The sequence below is a fragment of the Triturus cristatus genome, chromosome 3_1 (genome assembly GCF_964204655.1).
Source record: "Triturus cristatus chromosome 3_1, aTriCri1.1, whole genome shotgun sequence".
NCBI classification, from domain to species: Eukaryota; Metazoa; Chordata; class Amphibia; order Caudata; family Salamandridae; genus Triturus; species Triturus cristatus.
In genome coordinates this window covers 218,996,299-219,019,866 of record NC_140583.1, presented here as the reverse complement: position 1 = coordinate 219,019,866, position 23,568 = coordinate 218,996,299, and the positions used below count along the sequence as shown (strand labels likewise).

At 43.4% G+C, this 23,568-nt stretch overlaps 1 protein-coding gene across 1 annotated transcript in view; it reads left to right on the top strand.

The window, feature by feature from the left end:
* Window positions 1–23,568, top strand: part of LOC146859953 (hydroxylysine kinase-like) — a 110,148-nt gene that overhangs the window by 85,173 nt on the left and 1,407 nt on the right. The gene's annotated exons all lie outside the window — the stretch shown is intronic.

Genomic DNA, 23,568 nt, shown 5'->3' with positions numbered 1-23,568 from the left:
TATGTCCCACTCCCCCACAGATATCAGGAGCAAGAACTCTTTTCATACTCTGAAATTGGTGAAATGCACTTTTATAACGCTTTCTCTGCCATTCTGAGGCTATGTGGGCGTAAGCTGCCATGCTTGACCTGACGCACGCTCTGTTATGTGTGTTTTGTTGTTGCACAGTTTGATCTTTTCTTTTGTACTTGGCACTTCAGGGCGGACTGCTAGAGTAATGGACTTGCCCGATAGGGTCTCTAAAGTTGGAGGATAGGGTTGTGCATTCAGCGCAATCGTCTCTGGCCTATGTCAGAGTGGGAACTCCTAGGCAATATCAATAAAGTAAACAAATTACACAATATCTATGACAATAAGAAGACCAAGGAAGACGGAAAGAATATGTTCAAATTTGTTACTATTTTAATAATTTCTTCTCATATTATTTAAACAAATTATATTTATACAAAACATCTAAAAAATGAAACAATATTTAACACATTACATTTAATCAATATGTATAAATAAAAAGTTAAAAAGTGGCAATATCTTTATTAACTATACGAAGCTTGTATGACAACCAGACATCAGACCTTTTAGTGAAACTGTTTTCAACTTTTTATTTATACATATTGATTAAATGTAATGTGTTAAATATTGTTTCATTTTTTAGATGTTTTGTATAAATATAATTTGTTTAAATAATATGAGAAGAAATTATTAAAATAGTAACAAATTTGAACATATTTTTTCCGTCTTCCTTCGTCTTCTTGTTGTCATAGATATTGTGTAATTTGTTTACTTTATTGATATTGCCTAGGAGTTTTTATCATTACTATTCAAGTCCCTGTCCTAGGAATTGAAGTATCCATTGTTCAGGGGGTCCTTGTTTTTTCTCATTTCTATGTCAGAGTGGGTGCAGCCGTTTGTGCTGTAACGGTTTCCTCTACGGAGATGCTGGGGTGGGTTGTTGTTTCGACACCCACCACACCCTCGCCATCGTGTTAATTGTGTGTCGGGTTGTTCCTGCAGAGTGCTGTGTCTGGAGGGGGTTCAGATTTTGTGCTCTTCCAGCTAACATTTGTCCGCTGGGTTTGGAGTCTCGGCAGTAACTGCGGGGTAACATGCCTTGTGCACTTTCAACGGCCTATGTTGGGTAGCTGTGTGTGTCTGCAGTGTGTGTTTGTGATTATGGATTTTTGGCTAGAGTGTTTGTTTATAAGCTAAATTCTGATAGGTTACTAGATTCACAAGGGCGCTGAGCAGTAGGGGGTCACCCCTGTGTCCAGCAACTGCACCCCAAAATCACAGCTGTGCTGCCCCCGAGGATGACCCTGGTAAAGAAATGAGGGGGAGGGGTGTCTCTCACGAAACACCAGAATAAGCAGACCAGTGCAGGATCCCCTTATTGTAGGGTAATCTATCTCGGAAGCACTAGATCAGTTTGGGATGCAGACCCGGTCATCTGCCCTGAACACATGCTAAAAGGATTTCCCAAGCTACAGAGCAGACCCCGAGACCTTTATACGTATTGTTCTCGGTGCGCATGCGCCTTTGCATCGACCACCTCCTGACCTGTGAACATGAACTACAGAAACAAACTTTCTGAGCTTTGCGGAGCCGGCATTTCTTCAAACCGTGTCCCGGGCGAAACGAAATCTCCCGATAGTCCTCCTCCAAACCTTCCCCATTCACCCTTTCCTGTCCCCTAGACATTTTTTAATCCGTGTGATGGCTCTCGTGCGCGACCCTAAAATGTTTGAAACTTACACTAGGACTTATTTCAGATTGTGTAAAGTCCAAACATCTGTGGTGCACAGAGGAATAACATTTTCAAACTGAAATTGCCAAAAATATTGCGAACTGGATTACCTTTGCCATTAATTATGTTTAATAATTTCAAATGTCAGTTGGCCAGCAGCATCTCGGACTTACATTAAGCCAGCCATGCGCAAATGTAGACATGAGTTATAAGGGCACCAGACGCCCAGGAGTAACAAAATTAATCGGGCACGGCCTGCTGCTGAGAGTGAATAGTGGCCCCTCAATTTCCGATATCTCACAGGCATTCATTGGAATAGAACTAACTGGTGGCCCCTTGAAGGAGCGGGGATGGTGTACTTCTATCTCCAGACTGGCAGCCATGGTGGGCCTTTGCGCGAGGAAGATCGCCATCTAGCGTCGAGACAGGAGAAGTCCACAGGCTTGCAACCCAGTAAAGTTTGAAGAGATGCTGGTTAACCCCTTCGGTGCTCATGACGGAATGGTTCCGTCATGACCCACGGTTGAGCTGTGCTCATGACGGAACCATTCCGTCATGACCACGCCCGCGCAAGATTCCGTCAGCACAGCGGCGGAATCTGCGCAGCATCGAATCCTTACAGGAGCGTAAACAAAACATCTTGTTAGCGCGCGAAGATATAGGCGCGCCAATGTAAGTGACTTGTATTCTCAACTCTACTATTTTCTGATGGGGGTTTTCTAAGGTAAATAGAAAAGCTTTTCCTTCCGTAAACTACAGCTGTGAGCAGCCTGAAAAGCTTTTCTTTCACTCCAAGAGCCTTCAGGCACCCACGGTCAGTCGGTCACCCCTGGTTTCCAGGTCACATTACTGTCTCCTTGAGCTTCTGTAAAGGCAGCGAACTGTAAACAGATGGAAGCGATTCAGCTCAACTCCTATATTCTTGTGCCCGGGACACCACGTGTAATCGTATCTCTTCCTCTGGCTCCGATATCTGGGACTCAAACTGCAGCTTTTATACACATTCACAGTTGCTTTTACAGTAGCAACAAAGGCATACAAGGATGAAAGGGCTGACTTGAATGCTATGGCTGGGTCTGGATCATTGCCGAACACAGCATTAAGCCACCATGGACAGCGTCACAAAAACGTTGTTACAATTGTGAGTTAGTCAGTTACCTCATGCCTTTGCATAAGCATTTGCAATGCAATAGGTCTCGCATTTGCAACAGTTTGAGCTATTGACATTGTATATGACAATGCATTTTATTTCTGTTCAGAAAACCTACATAGTGCATGTTTACGCACAGCTTGCAAGTTTTCAAAACACATAAACAATTGGCATTGTTATTTACCACGCCAATAGCTCAAACTCTCGCAAATGCGAGACCTATTGCATTGCAAATGCTTGTTTACTGTGGTAAGGCTGGATCTCCCATAGGCTAACACTGGATCACACTATTACCTTTAATAGGTGCTAAATTCAGTTTGGGGGCAGCTAGGAAAATGTTTCAAAGTCTCATTTTAATTGCAATTTAAAACACACGTTGATGGCCATGTTGGATGTTAATTTACTATTTTGGAAATTACAGTTTTAGAAAGCTGTCATTTTCCTGCCTAAACCTAAAAGGCTATCCTACCAGTGTCCACATGTCACCTGATCCTTGATGGCTCCAAAGTGGGGTGATGTGTGTTGCTCCCAGACAGTGAATTCAAATTCAAATTGTATTTGATTGATGTAGATCTCATCAAAGATCAACAATACATACAACCATGAATTACTACATTACATCCTACTAATACATGGGTAAAAATACTTTAAGAGATCAATACAGATTGTCGCAGGCAAATTCATCTGGGGGTGACTTGGGCAAGGCAATAAGATCATTATTTTGACAGTGAACAAAGGGTTCTGGGTGAAGGAGCTGGTCTTTTCCTGGGAAACATCGTTTACAACGCGGGGATTACATCGCGATGCTATTACATCGCGGTTTTTACAACGCAAGTCGTTACAACGACTTGCGCTAGATGGCGCTCTAGGACAAGGAATAGTATAATTTACTATCCAACACCTTCCCTACTGTACGTAGACTGGAGTTGGAATAGTAAATTATACTACTCCTAAGTCCAGCGCCCTCCAACGCAAGTCGTTGTAACGACTTGCGTTGTAAAAACCGCGATGTAATGTACCGCGATGTAAATGTATGCGTTGTAACGTCATACATCCCGGAATGACATGATGGCCTGGGGGCTGTGTCCAGCCCCTATCTGGAGCTTTAAAGGATGCCTACCAGAACTGGTTTAAGAGGTAGAAAAAGGATTGGCCTCCGCCAAGGGCTGGCATTGGGTATAAAAGTGGCAGACCCAGAACCTCTTGTGAGAACGCTCCTGAACCTGCGAAGAATCAGAAGGATTGCCCTGCTGTCTGAATCCGGAAGAAAGATTGGATCTCTATGCCTTGAACACAAGAGCCCAGAAGTGATTCCCAGAGTCAGTTGCCTAACCTCCTGTTTGAGCTACAGGGCCACAACAAGCTTCCTGAGGTCCTTTCCTTTAAATTGCCAAGCTGACCCGGACCAAAGTGACATGCACTAAACCTTGCTTCTGGCCTCTTTTGGAGTGAGTCTTAACCCCCAAATAGTGTCAACTGCTGTTAGAGTGTACTCTTCCTATCCCCAAAACTGCATGAGGTGGGACATAGAAACTTTTTACCAACATTCTCCTGGAAAACCAATGGAGACCGGAATCAACATTGAATCTGAAGCCGTCTACCTCAACTCGCAGGTTGCCATCAGCTTGCTGTTTCGCACGCTAAATGAGATCTGACTTCCAGAAAGTTTTCTTAATGCAGAGGGCTTTATTGGGCCCAACGCCGAGCAGCAAGAATAGATGTTGAGGCCTTCCTGATTACATACTCCGGATTCCGTCCGATCTGAGATTTCCCGCCTTTGTTGACGACCGCAATGGGACCCAGATCTTCAGCAACCTGCCTGCTATGGATCCCACCTGCAGTTTGCCCCGCGGGTAAAAACTTGTCAAAGGTCACTTTTCCTCTATAAAAGTTTCAAAGTCAGCAAACTTTCCACTGGGTAGAACGTGGTCCCTGTACTACCCCGCTCTACTTCGCGATCGGCCCTAACTTTTGACTTAGGCACAGTCTAGTGCGACTAGATTACTGCAGTTGACACTTTGTGCTTTCTTGCGCTATTTTTAATTCAAACTATAAAAATTCATATCTTTGTTTCTACTCATCAGAATTTTGGTGTCATTTTATTTATTATTCTTTAGTCTAATTTTCTAAATTGGTTTGGAATTTTTCTTGTGTTGAGTTTTCACTTTATCACTGTCTGAGTGCAGTTTAAACATTTTACAAATTGCCTCTAAATTAAGCCTGACTGCTTTGTGCCAAGCTACCAGAGGGTTAAGCACAGGTTTTTATTCTGTGACTACAGTGATTCACCTTTTGCCGGGATTGGGATTATTATTTGAAGTCGGTTCTCATCCCCTTCAACTAATAATTCTGTTATTATGTCCACGATCTGTGGATCGTCTCTCATCCCCTCACCCCATGTAACGTACAGCACTCAGTTTGTTTCTAGCTAGGTTTGGCCTTTACAGATAGTAGGAGCACATGACTAGATTGGGACCATAGGGGCATATTTGGCCTGTGGTAGTCCATACTGCTCTGAAAGCAACCTACTATGAAAATGCCAGAATGGGCAGTCCATCCCTGACAATGATCACGTGCTGAACCACCTTTCAATTCCAAGGTGCACTCTGAGTGCAGAAATCTGTAAGTGTTTTGGGATCCCCAAGAACTAGTTTGTGGTCGACAAGGCAAATGCGAAACAACACAAAATTGTATTTTGAAAGACAGGAACATTGTGGAAAAAGATGCACGCATTGTTTCTCTAAGCTGGATGCCTGCTTTTGCCTATAGACCGCCATCAACGAAGGTATCCTGGAGTCAAAGACGGACATTACAGTGCTACCATAAGATATTTCTTGCGCCAGAATGAGTACAATCAACAATGGCTATTCTGCGGACCTTGGATCTACCATAAGACAAGGCAGTTTTGCAAAGTCAATCTGAAACTTTAATACCCTCAGCATCATGTATTTTAAGTAGTATATGGAACTGCATAAGTAGCAAGTATGGTAAAATCAATCAAAGCATATACTAATATGAACTCTTTTAATAGGTCTTAGTGGCTGAATACCGTAAAACTAAAGCCATCCATCATGTGCTATTTAATGTTATCTAAAGGTATGTACCCTTTATGGTAATTTAATGTAAATTGTCATTATGTTTATTCTTTACCCACTAATATCTGACCTATTATTACAGTCTGGTAAGATTTAGAATCGTGGTCAATATGGAAGACAGTTGTGCCTTAAAATGGATGAGATAACATTGTAAAGATGGCGATGACAGAAAAGAAAGGTGGGAGGGGTCAAAAAGAACAATTCTTTTTAGGACTTCCTGACAGTAAGAAAATAGAGCTCTGCAAGGCAAGGGTGGGCAACGTTGAATAGACATGAGTGGGTTGGGAGCAGTGTTGCAGGGGGTGACCCTGGGTAAAAAGAAAGGAAAGGGCTGGGTTGGTGCTAGCCACAGTGGAAGAGAACCATCAGCAGGGCTATATCCGCACAAATGAAGAGGAAGGATAGGGCACATGTTGGGGCAGAGAAAGAAGAACAGAAGAAGCTAAATGGTAGGGGAGCACCCGGACAGAGTCTGACCCCCAGCTAAAGGAGACAAAGGTAATGTCCAGCGTAGGGCGGTCCACAACAGGGAAAGGAGTACGAGCAGAAGGTCAGGGGAGCCCCATGTGAAAAAAAGACTAAATGCCTGATTTAGATTTAAATCAGGCCCTCAAAGAGAGTTAAGGGTGGGTGACCAACTAGGAAAGAGAATCACTAAAGAGATGGAAAAAAATAGATTTTAAATGTGACATTTTTTAGATTGCGATAGGTAATAACGTAGGATACCATATTGTTAACTTGACAGCTTCAACCTGACTTTTATGTAGTCGAAATTATAAATGTCAACTTTATTACATATGTTCTGTGAAACACCTCTATATCATCTCATATCAGTTCACTGTGAAAAGGGCCACGCCTTCTCGTCCTGCACGTGGCACATACAATACTGAGGCCCTTCGCTTGTTTCAATGTGGCTTTGTACTGCATACAATTTATGACAGCTCCTAGTGGGGTCGGGGCACTGCCCTAAAGTCCCTATGGAGGATCCACCCCTGCTGGGGAGTGGACACTGCTTACCATGCGCCGGTCCATTCCGGCCCAGATAATCGCCACACGCCTCCGCCAGACCTCCTGCTCTGAGCAGCCAATAATATCACTGCTTTTCTCTCTGGAATCAAGAAAACCCACATGTAGAAGGGCATAGTAATTAAGGGTCCAAGTGGTTATTCTCCATTCCTGGGAAAAAAACTCTTAAATGCCAAAACTTGCTGAAGGCATCCTGGCTGAAATGAGGATTCCTGCATTTTAGTATCCGCGCACCAAAATCGGGCAAACTTGTAATCCGAGTCCCAGATGCTTAATCAAGGTGTCAATCGTGTACATTTACTATTGAACTATATTTTGTATTATATAAATGCATAAATAACAGTCTGTTAATCTTTTTGTGATTAAAATGTGCAATCCTTGCATGAGGAATGTCAGCACACAGAAGCCATCCGGTATGAAATAATTGTAGCAAAGTGGTAGCCATCCCACTTCATATCAGCATTCATGCCAAAGAACACCATCCTTCTCTTTTAACAGAGGAGACTAGAAGCACTCTACTAGCAAAGAGACTTTCTCAAAGGAGCATGTAATTGCATGAAGTCTGGGAAAGAAAACCACTAAAAAGCGGCGTGTTTATAAGGGATAATAAAATCAAGCCTCTGGCTCTGTAGAAATATATACATTTTCCCACCTCTTGTTGACCAAAGAAGGTGTGTCTTCAATGTCTATGAGTTGTGCAAGTACAATTGACATTGGCTACTAGCAATTATAGAAGTCATATATTAGGCATCTCTATGTGTGCATGAAGCTGAAGGAGAGGCACTCAGTGGAAAGAGGTATGCAGACCATCCAGTGGGTAATTTACTGTTGAAGCAGATAGCCTGTCTTGGTTGTGATGCTTGCACCACTCTTGTTTAAAATCATATTTATTATTGAAGATACAAAGGGTGCATTTGCAGGTAGTATTGGCACATATATTCACTATGACCAAGTGAGCTATCATTTACAGTTCACTGCACGTGTACTATGGAGAGATAATGATCTACTTCCTTGCTGAGCATTACATTTCATACAGATTTCATTCATCTGTGCTTGTTGACAGTGATCTTCTGAGCTGGTGCTCCAGTTGTTATCATGTTAGCCTCTTGCTCAAATATTGGCGTGAGATTCTTGGTTAAATAGTCTATGAGAATAAAGACTATCTCTTAAAGATTAAAGAAACCTCAATTTATTTCTAGGCCATCACATGGGCTTAATTGACTGACAACTGCCAGGCAATAAGAACCAGCGTAAACAAAGCATGTAAGCACAAAGTGGTCTCCTGGAGATAGTAAGGTAATTCTGTCCTGGACATGTAAGAGCGCATGACACGCGGTACCTCTTATCCACAAAACAGTTTGGCAGAGAAGACTGGTTATAATTGTCAGATAATCCTTAACATCTGTGTATCTGCAGCCTCTGATAGTTAAAGGTCTTTCAAAGAATACACTAAGGTTGATGGAAGCTAAGATTGTGTGTCAGATACTTTGCTTGAAGTACCCCCCAGGAGCACATTGCTCAGAAGTACCCCACAGGAAAGGTTTCACAGCACCAACTCTCAACATTCTCTAACATTCTACTCTAGTCAGGTGGACCAAACCATGGGGTGGGAGAAAAGGTTGGGAGGAGCCAAGGAAAGAAGGAAAGGCACAAAAGGGGCAAGGGTGAAATGGGCAAAGTTACTACAAAATATATATGTAAAGTTTTCAATATGGCTTACAACTTCCCTTACTCAGCAACAACTAAACCAAAGGGGGCATGAAAGAATACAAGCACATACATATATGGAATGTAGTTCATTCAAATCAGGATGTGGCAGCTCTTTGAGCTCATTGTTTCCTTGGGTAATCCATGGACGTCCACAGGGCTGGCCCTAGGGCGGTGCGGCCGGTGCCACCGCACCAGGTGCTGACTTTTCGAGGGGGTGCCGTGTTTGGAAGGATCGTTGGAAGGACCCGTTGCTGCATTGCTGGCCTCCTGCAATTTTCATACAACAATAAAAATGTCAAGGTAACTCTGGTGATTAATGTTCTTCCTGGAGAGAGAAGGAGTTTTGTCTTGTGGAAGTATTATCTCATTTTTTGGTAGCACAGAGTGTTAATGTGCCTGCTGCAAAGAATGTGAACCATGCCAATCACAAAGTGCAGATAGTTTAAATAGGTCAGTGCTTTTGTCAGAGAGATCCTTTGGTTACTAGCAGTGTAGATGTTAAAATCCTAACATGGAACAGTGAGCTAAAAACTGTCATTCAAGAGCTGCATGCAAACAGTCAAGGTATAGATTAGAGCATTATGATGTTTTCCTGCGTCTTTCATTATTCCAATGTTTCAAAAAGGGTTAATTTCGGTAAAAGAAAATCCTAATTATTAAATGTAACCTCCAACCCTGGGGTTATGTTTTAAATTCTGAGTCTGTGCCTCTCCAGACCAAGTACTCTTAAACTATACTGTCTACCAGTATGGATGACATGTGACTCACCTTGTAGTCTTCTGGCTAATGTAACATTTCCTATACACTGATTTGCACGCATATGATTGATTGTCTATGTGTAATGTATCTGTGTGTGTGATGTTAAGTGCCCTGACACCTTACACTGGTATAGGTGGCACTATATAACTAATTAAATATATCTGAGAGAGAGTGGTTATGGAGACTTGAGGGGGCACTATTAAAGGGTGGTAGTGAGGGAATCTGTGGGGGGCACCCATGGTGGGCGCCAACAAACATTGCTACACCAGTGCTAAAGCCGGCCCTGGACCTCCACATTAGAATGAGGCCACTTCAATCTACCCGCTATACGTAAGTGAACAAAGCAAATAAGAGATATTAAAGAAGAACATGGGTGCTTCATCAGGCAGCACCTTGGTACCAAAGAGGTGCAGCTTGAGTGATGGATAAAACCTCACTCAGAATACAAAAGGATTGTCGAGAGCACACCAAAGAGTTTCAGTAGTACCAGCACTGCTCAACACTATCCTATGAGCTGCAAGTGCACATTCCAAGTTCCAAATATGATCAACCCCCCTAGGGGAAATTACTAGACTTTGGGGAAATGATAGTGATGATGTAATCTTTCAGCAAGAACAAATGGGATCACGGATTTTAGTGAGTGAGTACGACACAGATATTTTAACCAAGTCGGACACTAAAATCGTTTTGTCCGTGGATAGCACCCTACAAAGTGTAATTTCTTGCAAACCAATTTAGCCTATAAAAGAGGAAAAACATTTTGAGATAAACGGGGCACACTTTTTTACAGCCTACCACTAACACAAGACCCATCTCTTGGCTAACTCCAAAGGTTTTGGGTTTCTATAAATGTGACATCTGCAACATGGGTCATTATCCTATGGAAAGAGCACAGGAGTTCTAGTTCAAGGGCAACAAGGAACACAAAATATTGGATTTAATTAATTGTAACAGCAAATTTGTAACTGGCCTCATTATCTGTCACTGTTCATTAATTTACGTAGGCAGTAATGTGTCTCAAAGAATGCATACAAGAACATATCGGAGCCATATGAAATCATGAGGACACCTACCGCTGGGCCAGGGCTTTATAACCTGGACAACACTACTGTATACGGAACCCTAGGCCAGAATTCGGACGGGCCAAGTTATCTCGAGTGGTTACAGCCTGGAGCGTGGTACTTGGCAGGGCTGCCAGCTGTCACCAACAATCGGCCCACAGATACATTACATCGCATTGTACGCGGATGACCTTTTGCTATTTCTGCATTACGCGGGGAGGAAGCTGATTGGAGCCCACCAATTAATAGAGCGTTTTGGGTCCCTCTTGGGCTTTTGCGTTAATTGGCAGAAGTCCTGCATTTTTCCAAATCTGGCAGTCATAGAGCTCCAGCTTCGGGGGTTTACAGTGGGAGTCCAGATGTTTGCCCTTCCTTGGGGCTCAGGTGTATCATGATCCCATGGACTTGCTAGAGGGTAATGTGGGGAGGGTTCTGCGGACTCTTTTCTCTAGCACTGAGTTTTGGTCTACACTCCTCCTATCCGTGTCAGGCTACGTAGCACTACTAAAGATATTGGCTCTCCCCCCGTTCCCTATTCCTTTTCGTGGTGCTCTCGGTGTGGATACCTAGGGTGGCTTTCCGGGAGATTGACACACTCGTCTCAGGTTTTATTGGGGATTGGGCTGCAGGAGGGTGGCTCTACATACCCTTCAGAGGTCGAGAGAGGATGTAGGTTTAGCCATTCCCGACTTTGCCACCTAATATATCGCGGCACATCTTCAGTGGATGGCGAGCAGACTCACTCCTGAGAGGGCCCTGGGCCATTTTGTGTCGGATCTTCCTGAACTGATTAGGGTGGTGCTAGGACTTCGCCCTCCTTGCCCAGACAGCACCATGGAATTTCAGGTTCTGTGGCGGTGCTGAGTGCAGAGCCTGCAGAGGGCACGGGTGAAATTCCCATATTCCCCAGATATCCTACTGGGCAGTGGTGGGCCGTGACCCTCAACACTGGTAGGCGTGGGGGGCAAAAGACAAACCTGGGTGTAAGGGGCACAGGGATAATAAATAAAAAAAATTACTTGTCCGCAATCCGCTCTGCATTTTCTTCTTTCTTCTGCAGTCAGCACAAAGGCACACCTCAGGGAGCCTCAGGCAACCCCCTTCTGCAAGTCCCAAAGCTGCTTTCATACTGCAGATTGATACAAAAGAGGATGATGGACGGAGCGTATGAGCAAATCAAACACTCACCCCCAGTCAACTGATCTGGGTTTAATCCATCATCATTCTTTAGCTCACTCCACCACCCCAGTTCCGACACGGCCATATACAAATCAGTCTGACCCTGTGCCTCATGGGAACAGTCGAGCCCGAACTGCCAAGCCATGTCTTCCCTGGACGGGAAACAAGCATCCTGGGACTTGTTTCGGGTTCATAACCCTCATCAGCCAGGCTATCTCGAATCCAGTGGCAAAGTGAGCAAGGGACCCACGTCTGGGCATACCCTGCCAACTTAGGGCGAACAAAGCGACACCAAAGAGGATGATGGATGGAGCGTTTGAGCAAATGAAACACTCATCCCCAGTCAACTGATCTCGGTTTAATCCATCATCATTCTTTAGCTCACTCCACCACCCCAGTTCAGACACGGCCATATGCAAATCAGTCTGAACCTGTGCCTTATGGGAACAGTCCAGCCCGAACTGCCAAGCCATGTCTTCCCTGGACCGGAAGCAAGCATCCTGGGACCGGTTTCGGGTTCATAACCCTCATCAGCCAGGCTCTCTTGAATCCAGTGGCAAAGTGAGCAAGAGACCCACGTCTGGGCATACCCTGCCAACTTAGGGCGAACAAAGCGACACCAAAGAGGATGATGGATGGAGCGTTTGAGCAAATCAAACACTCATCCCCAGTCAACTGATCTCGGTTTAATCCATCATCATTCTTTAGCTCACTCCACCACCCCAGTTCAGACACGGCCATATGCAAATCAGTCTGAACCTGTGCCTTATGGGAACAGTCCAACCCGAACTGCTAAGCCATGTTTTCCCTGGACCGGAAACAAGCATCCTGGGACCGGTTTCGGGTTCATAACCCTCATCAGCCAGGTTATCTTGAATCAGTGGCAAAGTGAGCAAGGGACCCACGTCTGGACACAGGGTCAAGACTGATTTGCATATGGCTGGGTTCAAACTGGAATGGCATGGTGAGCAAAAAAACGATGGATTTAGGCCCAGATCTCTGTATTGGGGTGAATGTATGACATTGTTCTGCATTCTGTCCATCAACTGTTGTGTTTGCATTTGTCACCCCAAGTGGGACGGGTATGCTCAGACGTGAGTCCCGTGCTCTCCATGCCACTGGAATCAAGCTATCCTGGCTGTAGAGGGGTGAAACCCCGAAACCGGTCCTAGGATGCTTGTTTCCAGTCCAGGGAGGACCTGGCTTGGCAGTTCGGGCTGGACTGTTCCCATGAGGCACAGGGTCAAGACAGATTTGCATATGGCTGGGTTCAAACTGGAATGGCATGGTGAGCAAAAAAACTATGGATTTAGGCCCAGATGTCTGTACTGGGGTGAATGTATGACATTGTTCTGCATTCTGTCCATCAACTGTTGTTTTTGCATTTTTCACCCTGAGTGGGACGGGTATGCTCAGAGGTGAGTCCTGTGCTTGCCATGCCACTGGAATCAAGCTATCCTGGCTGAAGAGCGGTGAAACCCTGAAACCGGTCCTAGGATGCTTGTTTCCAGTCCAGGGAGGACCTGGCTTGGCAGTTCGGGCTGGACTGTTCCCATGAGGCACAGGGTCAAGACTGATTTGCATATGGCTGGGTTCAAACTGGAATGGCATGGTGAGCAAAAAAACGATGGATTTAGGCCCAGACCTCTGTACTGGGGTGAATGTATGACATTGTTCTGCATTCTGTCCATCAACTGTTGTTTTTGCACTCATACTGCAGATGATCAGCATGACGGCAGCACCATGATTGGCTGGAGCGAGTTGCCTCGATGCTCCAGCAGGGACAGGAGGCATGTGCCTGCTCTCCACCCAGCTGTCTGAGACAGCTAGGTGGAGAGGTTTACATTGCGCAACTCAGGCTGGCCGTCGGAAGACGGCCGGCCAAAAGGACTTGCACAGTGTATACTGGTGGAGTGAGCACCACTCCTCTGCTGCCAGTAAGCAGCAGTCCCATCCCCAAACACTGAAAAATAAAACAGCAATTCATTTTATTACCATTTTATTTTTCATTTGTACTGCACTGGCAGCAGGGGTGCGATGCTCCTCTGTCCTAATGGGGGACCACCGCCGCTACTGGGATTTCTTGATGTGCTACCACACGGTGGGGATTGGCGAGGCCTGACAGACTGGGTGGCAACAAGCAGCATCAGTGGGAGACCCTCTTTTCCGCTGAGATGCTGCTTCCATTTGAGGAGTTCAAATCATAATAGGACTTACCACAGGGCTATTTTTTTCTTTATTGTGTGGTGATGATAGCAGTTCTCAGGCACTGGGGACGGGCATGGCAGAACCACCACATGCAAAAAGCTGTCAATACTTGGTCACCCCGTCGGGGACCTTTAAAACTGTCACATGTCTATAGAAAATACTAAGGGGTGACACACTTTTACCTCTAGATAATCTTAGTGCCACATGGGCGGAGGCTCTGGGGGTGCCCATAATGGAGAAAGATTGGGCATCCATTTTGGAACATATACCTAAAGTGTCCCGAAATGCAAAGTTTTAGTTTATTAATTTTTATGTACTTCATCGGGCATACCAGGGGTTTATTTGTAAAATAAAAAAGTGCCTGGGCTCTCCTTAGGAGGCAGCACTAACAGGAGAAATGTGCTGGTGCAAACTGCCTCCTAACTAGAGCTCCTGCACTTATTCACCTGGAGAGGACTTGGCCTAATGGGTAGAGCTGCCGATTTCAGAGCTGGAGAACCCGGTTTGAGTCTTGGCGTGGCTCAACATCCTGTGAGTCTGGGGAAAATCATGTGCCTTTTAAATAAGTGTGTGCTTAACTAGTGCTATAAGCACCAGTGCCGAGGATTAGGTGCCAGTGCTGAGTACCGGAAAGCTCAGGCTCAAATTAGGCACTGGGGCATGCCTTACCCTGGGACGATTAACACACACTTTGTGATAGGCGAGGCGAAATGCCCGAGGTGCGGGGAAGTAGGGGCAGAGTTCCTCTATATGTTTTAGGAATGCCCGGAACTCTGAAAATATTGGGAGGAGATGGCTGGGGTTTTAGCCGAGCTCATTGGGAGGGAAATCCTGTGTACTCCGGATCATTGTCTCTTAAGCTGGTTCCCACACACGGCTAAGAATAAAGTTGCAAGTTGGTTTCAGGATTTAGCTTTTCTCCTAGCTAAGAGAGAGATTACTAGGAACTGGAAAGCACTAAGTCCCCGATTGGTGTACTGGAAAAAAGAGTTGCTGAGATGGGTGGGTTACAAGAGTGAGGTGCTGCTCCTGGAGGTCAAGAGAGGCTTTTGATCGATGGAAGTGACCGGGGCGTGGGAGGCGTTGATAGATGAGCTCCAGCACCCAGCCCTACCTTTCCCTCATGAGCTGCTGGGTACCCCCTAATGAAAGTAACAGAAATGGACTTGGGGTTACCCTCAAGGGATACCCTATGGATGGCCTGAGATCCTAGTATACCCTGAAGTTTGGGTTGCACTACAAGGTAATTACATATGCACATAGAACCACCTGTTCAGAAATGAGGTGGCCTCTGCTTTCTGAGGGATCCGGAATGGGCCTGAGCACCAATGGTGGGGAGGAGGGGGGTACAGAGCAGATAAGGGGGCCCCTGTATCCAGAGGTTGTTGTATGTTATCTGGAGAACGTGAGGGGCACACTGATGTCCCCAAGAAGCTGCTTGCTAGTTGATCTCTGTCAAGACTTAGGATGTTCATTTCTTTTTTCCTATCTATGCATTATTCAACAACTTAAATGAATTGACTTCCTATGTATGGCACTTCTTGGGTGGTTGATGTATGCACTTAATGCAAAATCACCAATAAAATGTTTCAAGAAAAAAGAAATCATGAAGAGTCCTACCCACTGGCATCACATCACAACAACACATATTCTACTCTTGACCTTATATCTCACCTACATTCTATGCACTAGAAATAACCAAAAGCATTCCTAGAACAATTTGCCGATCAAACTACGTTCAGAAACTAATATTTTAAAGTTTTGTAAACTTTTAAAGCTCCCCTTTTTACTAAATATTTTAAATAGCCAGTGAATATCCCTCATCTATCAATCTGTTCTAAAAGTCAGATAAGCAAAGTTAAATACCTTAACGTAGCACCAGGACACCTTCGGGTAATCGCAATAATAATAACAACAGAGGTGAAATAAGTAAGACCGACGTGGATTATTAAACTGTGTGAAGTGGACACAGAAATGAACCAGGCTCATAAATTGCATCACTTTCTAATATAGGATTGACCTTTTATGTAACTTTTTCACCAGGTTGTCCATATTCCAACAATAGGAATCTTCTCCACCTGATAGTCACATAGGCTTATCTCTGTAAAATACTAAATAAGGTCTGCACTACCCTACTGTTGTGTTATGCAACATCTAACTCCTTTTTGGCTACTACACATTCATTTGATCTTCTACCATGCTATATTTGATATATGCTTGTACACTATTTCTAATTAACTGTCATCAATAATGCTATAGCTGTACAAGAGGTTTCAATGTTTTTGTAACTTCAAAGTAGGTTATGACATCTTCATGGAAGAATCTACAAAGTACTAACGTTTATCATTGTAGTTTTTGTCTTATGTTATTTTTTCCCACGCCTACCCAGCACTATTGTAACTCTTATGTTGCTCTCTAAGTCATTGAATATCGCTTTAACCCTTCAAGATTGACAAATGTGCACTATTCTTTGACCATTAGCTTTGTACTATTATGCTGGTCACAACATCTCCCAGAATGTTAACAAGTTAATTACTATTTTCATTGCAACTATGCTTATATAAATATCTCCTCTTTATTACATAGTCCTAGCAAATATCTCTGTACTATTTTCTCTGTTTTACAAATCCAGCCCTCATCTTTACGCATTTTCTCCCCAAAATGGCAAAGGTTTTTTCTTTTTATACAATTATTACAATTGGCTTTTTTTTTGCTTACTGCCAACACTATATCTTTGCCAATTATCTTGTCAGATGACAATTTGTACCAATATATGATAGACCTTTATTATCCCTATGATTTCACAACTTCGTTATTTTTCCTCAACAGAATCAAGATCTGCCCTAGTCCTTGCAACGCTTTCTATGACATGGCGCTGCCTTTCCTTCACTTCTTTCCTTCGTTATTCTATGCAACACCAAGTCCTCTTTTGACCACCATGACTGTCTTGCAATATGCATGCCACTTCACTTGAAAACCATAATGGTGCATTTCCAATTTGCAGAGACTTGTTTCCTTGGTTACTATGAATAATACTAGCATGCCTTCAGCATTCTTTTTAACATGAGTCACCTGCAACTAACAGTCTTCTTTTAATTATCTCAAAATTGCAATCGTGTTCCTCTTTCCATATTAATCTTGTTGCAGAAACAGTCAAATTCTTCCTTCCAGACTTCGATTCACAACGCTCTTTACCTTTTCAGGCTGACATACCATACCGGCCGTAACATTGTTTGCTTGGTTCACAGCGTTTTGCCTTCTTTCCATTTACTACTACTTCTTTGTGTATTCTGTGATCATCACATACCCCCAGCTACTAATATTTAACATTTCCTTATTTTACATTCTTCCCAAAAATTTACACTATTACTGTTAAACATCACCTTTTTCCATATGCCGGTTAGGTCAGTGGACTATAACTTGTAAATTTCAGTGGTTTTTCGTTATTTCAGCACATAATTATAACATCACTGTGACCTTTGTCCCCTACCCCAAAAAACAACAACAAAAAAATATATATATACATGTAGAAGTAGAAGGCGGAAGCCAAAACGGGTCAGCATGAGATATGAGTTTTGACTTGTATAATCCTGCGGAATCATATTCATTGAAACATATCAAATGAAGAAGAAATAAAAAAGGTGAAAGAAAATTTCCCGAGAATGGCGTTTGGGGAGTTTGTGTTCCGCCGTATGATGAGTCCCTCATCATACGGCGTATGAATATATATATGTAAATGTGTGTATATATATTATCTACTGGCGGTCGCCAGTAGATAGTTATAGTTAGGACCGAGTTTCCATAGGAAATCTGAAAATTCTATTTTGAATAACTTTGGCGCCGGTTGACGAATCCTCGCGAAATTTTCAAAACTAATGGGGCGCTCCGTTCAGCTCCTACCCTGAAAATCTCGGGGTGATTCGTCAAGCGGGGGCCGAGAAAAAAGGGGGGTCCCAAAACGCGTTTTCCCCATGCATTTTTCCATAGGACCTTTAGTCGAAGGTACAGCCCGAACGGCTGAATAGAATTACTTGAAATTTGGCAGAGAGGTAGTCCTCAGGTCAGGGAAGTGCCTTTTGCAGGTCTGGTGTCAATCTGTTCAGTAGTTCCTGAGAAAATAGCATTTAAAAGCATATAAATATCTATAAGCGCGCACCGTGCGAGCACCCTAACGTGCGCAAGCGTAATTCTGATTGGTGGTTACATGTTAGTCAACGTTCGAATCGGTCGAAATCAGGAAGTGTCGGCCGCCATTTTGTTTGTTTTCAGTGCGAGAGTGAAAAAGGAAGGTGGCGAACGTGAAAAGGGGGCAGGGTAGAGAGTTCCTGACCCCCTAGCCTTTGTCAGGGGGTCCCTGAAGGACCCCGAAGGCAGAAGAAAATGTTGTAATTTTTTTTTTTAAAAATCGTGGGGGTGCGCGCACGGTGAAAAACCAAAAAAAAAAAAAAAAAAATTAATACGTTGTTTATTGTAAAATAAATATATAAAAAAAATAATAATACATAAATAAATTAGCATTTAAAAAACCGTACAAATTCACTGAAAAAACCATAGGTTTCACACACGTTATAGTAAGGAATTAGCATTTAAAAAACCTTGCAAATTCACTTAAAAAACCATAGGTTTCACACATGTTATAGTTAGGTGGATATTTCACTCGTAAAAAACCAAGAAAATTCCCCCGTTATAGTTAGTTCAGATAACTATGACTCGCGCGACCGCCACTCTATCACAAGGATGATGTCATCAGTGATGTCATGAGTGATGCCACTGACCATGTCAGGAGTGATGTAATATGTGACGTCATGAGCAGTGGATTGCGGGCGCGCGAGTTATAGTTATCTGAACTAACTATAACAGGGGAATTTCATTGGTTTTTTACGAGTGAAATATCCACCTAACTATAACATGTGTGAAACCTATGGTTTTTAAAGTGAATTTGCAAGGTTTTTTAAATGCTAATTCCTAACTATAACGTGTGTGAAACCTATGGTTTTTTCAGTGAATATATATATACATATATATATATAATATAACTTTTTTTGTCGGAGAGGGGACCACATTTAAACTTTTAATGATATGAGAAACCAAATTAAGACATTTCTGAGAGACAATAATAAACGTGCACCAACTAACATAACATGTGTATTTGTGTAAAGCGCACGTTCACCCCAGCAACAGGGCATCTTGGTGCAATGGTACTCATTTTATCGACCACAAATAGACAAAAGGCTGAGGATTTGAACCTGTGACCATGTGATTGAACACAGGCCCCTGTAATGAATGCATTAGTCCACCGAGCCATCATACCCAGCTATTGAATTACACGTTCAAGAAAATATTATAAGACAATTTCTAGTTACTGCACAATTTTTAGTTACTGCATTGTAAAAGCATGCAGAGAAGCTGTATAGAGTAGATGAAATCATTTGTGTAAATAATTTAGACTGTTATTTAATAATTGACAAAGTACTATATTTTCCATTAACGTGTACTAGAAATGTGTAAATGTGAACCCTCGTGTTATGGAGTTTATCTCTAATCATTCTTTATTTTCATTTATATGTATGTATGACTAATGAGAATTAGTCAAATAATAATATTTAACCTGATTATGATGCTGTATTCTATTAAAATCTAACCTTGTGTGTGTAGAAGTGTGCAACAAAATGACAAAGGAAAAATAGGGGCTACACATTCCAAATTAATGATACATCCATGAAACTTTCAGAGATTGCATTTCACACCTGTACTAATGTTAAACACCTAAAACAAATTTCCAATATTTTGATTTGAAATAGTTTTACATGTTAGTACATACAAAAAGTAATAGTGTACCATACTGACACGTGTTATTTGTAACCATACTAAATGATTTCAAGTGCATCATAGTTATACCAGAATCATGAGATCTTTATGTTTCCTATGAATGTATGTCCAATAATCATATATATTGTTTGTTAAATTAGCTCAATTTGATGTGGGCCTGAATGAATATATAGAATTTCCTTGACTTGCTGAGTCTACTGCTCGTGAGAGAATTCCTCCTGATAACCAATAACTAGAAACAGTGTTTTCTTTCCTAAATTCTCATGTACTCTACAAGACATCTTGCTACATTTTTTGTTACAATCCTGAACAGCTGCCTGGGAATCTGTCCTCCTAAATTCACTTATGTTCTCTTGCTAAAGAGGCATTGTTTTGATGTTTCACTTATTGGATTACCTAATGACTGCGTAATTGTCCCACCTATTTCTCTATATTTTGTGTCTGCTTTATGTTGCCTGACACTCATTCTATACGAACTGATCAATGAACTGAGTGGTCTGATCAGATGAGGTGACTCCAGGAGGTGTCACCCCCGGAACGTTAAGAGTATAATATTGCCTAAATAATCGGACAGAGGGGAACTGGTACACTGACTGGCTCACGTACACGCTGATCGTGTCAGATGGCTGTTGAGTATCCTGCTGAGACTTGCAGAACTTTCTTGACAAATTTGAACTTGCCTGATGCGGAGGAGGGGGCGCACACAGCCCCCTCCCCATTGCTGATATCAGCCCGGGGACCACCACCTCCCCGGGGCCAGGCCAAGGTAATATAATGGAGAAGGGCTGGACTGTTCCCATGAGGCACAGGGTCAGACTGATTTGCATATGGCCATGTCTGAACTGCGGTGGTGGAGTGAGCTAAAGAATGATGATGGATTAAACCCAGATCAGTTGACTGGGGGTGAGTGTTTGATTTGCTCAAACGCTCCGTCCATAATCCCCTTTAGTATCGCTTTGTTCGCCCTTAGTTGGCAGGGTAAGCCCAGACGTGGGTCCCTTGCTCACTTTGCCACTGGATTCAAGATAGCCTGGCTGATGAGGGTTATGAACCCGAAACCGGTCCCAGGATGCTTGTTTCCGGTCCAGGGAAGACATGGCTTGGCAGTTCGGGCTGGACTGTTCCCAGGAGGCACAGGGTCAGACTGATTTGCATATGGCCATGTCTGAACTGGGGTGGTGGAGTGAGCTAAAGAATGATGATGGATTAAACCCAGATCAGTTGACTGGGGGTGAGTGTTTGATTTGCTCAAATGCTCCGTTCATCATCCCCTTTGGTATCGCTCCTGATAATCTAGGTGGATGTTCCCTCCTGCGGTTTAGGGGGATGCACAGTTGCAGGGCCTAGGTTTGCTGCAGGTGGTTCTTCTGGTGGCAGGGCCTCACTTCTTGTGGCTGTGGAAGATGTAGGTAGATGGGCCAGAAGTTTTAAGACCACAGAAAGGGGCAGATGGTGCTGGGAAAGGCCATCACTTATAGGTGTAAATGTACTTCAACACCCCAGTCAGAGTGCCCATATTGGAGTTGTGAGCCTCCATCTGATCATTGAGCTCCCTCTGCAGCTGTTTCATCTCCGGGAGCTCGGTGAGTAAATGGCCCTTCATGTCTTGGGACTGATGATAGCCTCCCAAGACTTGGTCGATGGTTGTCTGGGTAAGAGTGACCCCAGTGGCCTCACTATGGCGGCCCACAGAATCCCTCCCACGACCACTAACCCCACTACCCTGCGACCTTGACCTAGTGTGCCCAGTCCGACTGGGTACTGGGTGAGGTGGATCTGGTAGTGCTGTGGTTTTAACATTACCCAGGACTGGGAGGAATATGATTGATGTGACAGTGGAAGGAACACAGCAAGTGGAGGCGACGGTTAGCTGAGGTGGTAGGTGTTGTGTGGGTCCAGTGAGACTCACTGGAGCAGCCTGTCCATGCTGATTGGATGGACCAGGATCCTCATCATCAGATTACCAGAAGTGTTGTCCTCACTGAAGGCTTGATCCTGAGCTGGAGTGGAGGTCTCTTCAGTGGCAGATTCCTGTCCACATGTTCTGGGAGTTAGACCTATTGAGAAATGTAGAACATTTTTATATGTAAAAGTGTGGATTATACATCAAAATATTTAGAGATAAACAATGTAGATACCTAGAAGAAGGTAGAGATTATTGTGATAATAGCTTTCAGTGTTATTAGACATACCTTTGCAATTTCAAATAATACAACTTCAAATAAGCAGGTATCAAGATGTCCTGAAATGTTTATGAATTGATTAGGAAGTATATCTAATATCTCCCAACCATTCAATCCTAAACAGTAGGGAAGTGAAATGTGTAATTGACAATTCCAAGTCCTAGCTGACTTCAAAATAGACATTTACACAACTTGGATAGATGTTTGGCATTAGCCATCATGTGAACAATGCAGAGTCAATTTTTGTCATTCCCACTTTTATTCTACATGGTAATGTTTATACCTTACAAATTGTGGGTCAACACAGTTTGCTTTGTGAAAGTCATGGCATCTATTCAATTGGTTGAGAAGAACAGGACAGCATTCAGGAAACAACACAAGCCATTTTCAAAAGAGAGCATTGAATAGGGATTGATCACTACATGACACCATACCAAAGGTGGAAATATGTTAGACACAAGAGAATGAGCAATATGACTAGGCCTGGGTGAAAATTTCGTTCCGTTCGCGGAAATTGCGATAATTTGACATTTTCGCGTTCCGCGGAGAGTGCGAAAATTTCAAAAATTCCATTTTCCGCAGCTTGGCAATAATTTGTTTCTTGCTCGCGCTGTAAAATAATACATTCTCGCGCGCGCGCGATCGCCTTACCTGAATACCTGCGTTCGCCGACAAGTTTTCTTGATCCGGTCGCGTTCTCCATGAGATGTTGTATTGTTTTTAGCCATTTGCGCTGTCTCGCGACAGTTCACGCCCGCAGTGACGTCATGCGTCGCGCGATCACGTCTTTCTTCTCGCGATCATGCAGCGCGAGACAACTCAAAACAAGATGGCCGCGCCCGCAAGCAACCACATGGGTAAGTTGGCGACCCGCAACCATGCAGAAAATCTCGCGAACATGCCGGAAAAAAACTTCCGCATCTTCGCGATATTTCCGCTTGTTTGCGATAATTTTAAACATTTTCGCGATAATTTGCGAAAGTTAATTTCGCAACTTCCGCCCACCCCTAAATATGACATAGCAATATTCTTTTGACAAAACAGAAACAGGGCATCAAGGCAGTTGTAGTTATTTCAAAGACAACTTCACAACACTGGCAAAATGGTTAGTAGAACATACCTGTGGAAAATATGCAGTTGAAATGTGACAGACACTTACAATATGACATATATATGTGTAATGGGTTATTTGGTGTTGTAGCACTTACAGGCACCATACATCATGTAAAGTGTAATTGAGATTGACTCCTATCATCTTAGATGCAACACAATACATTCACACAAACAATCCAAGTGATCTGATACAGATACTTTGAGGTTTTTATGTTAGTAAAATATGTGCAGAACACATTGGCAACAGCTGTGTTGAGAACAAACAAGACATTGAGGTCTAGTGAGCTAAGTAAAGTGTAACTTACTAGACTCCGCTCTACCAGGTATTCCTGTCAAGCCTTCAGGATGTAGGATTTGCAAGATTCTCCCCTCCCAAGGTATGAGTGTTGTAAGGGGGTCCTTTGAGAACCACCACCAGTCCCCTGGGCCTACAAGTGACACTTGGAGGCCAGGGAACGCACCCTCCCCCCCCGCAGGTCATTCCATCTCTTCCTAATATCCTCCTGTGTGCGCA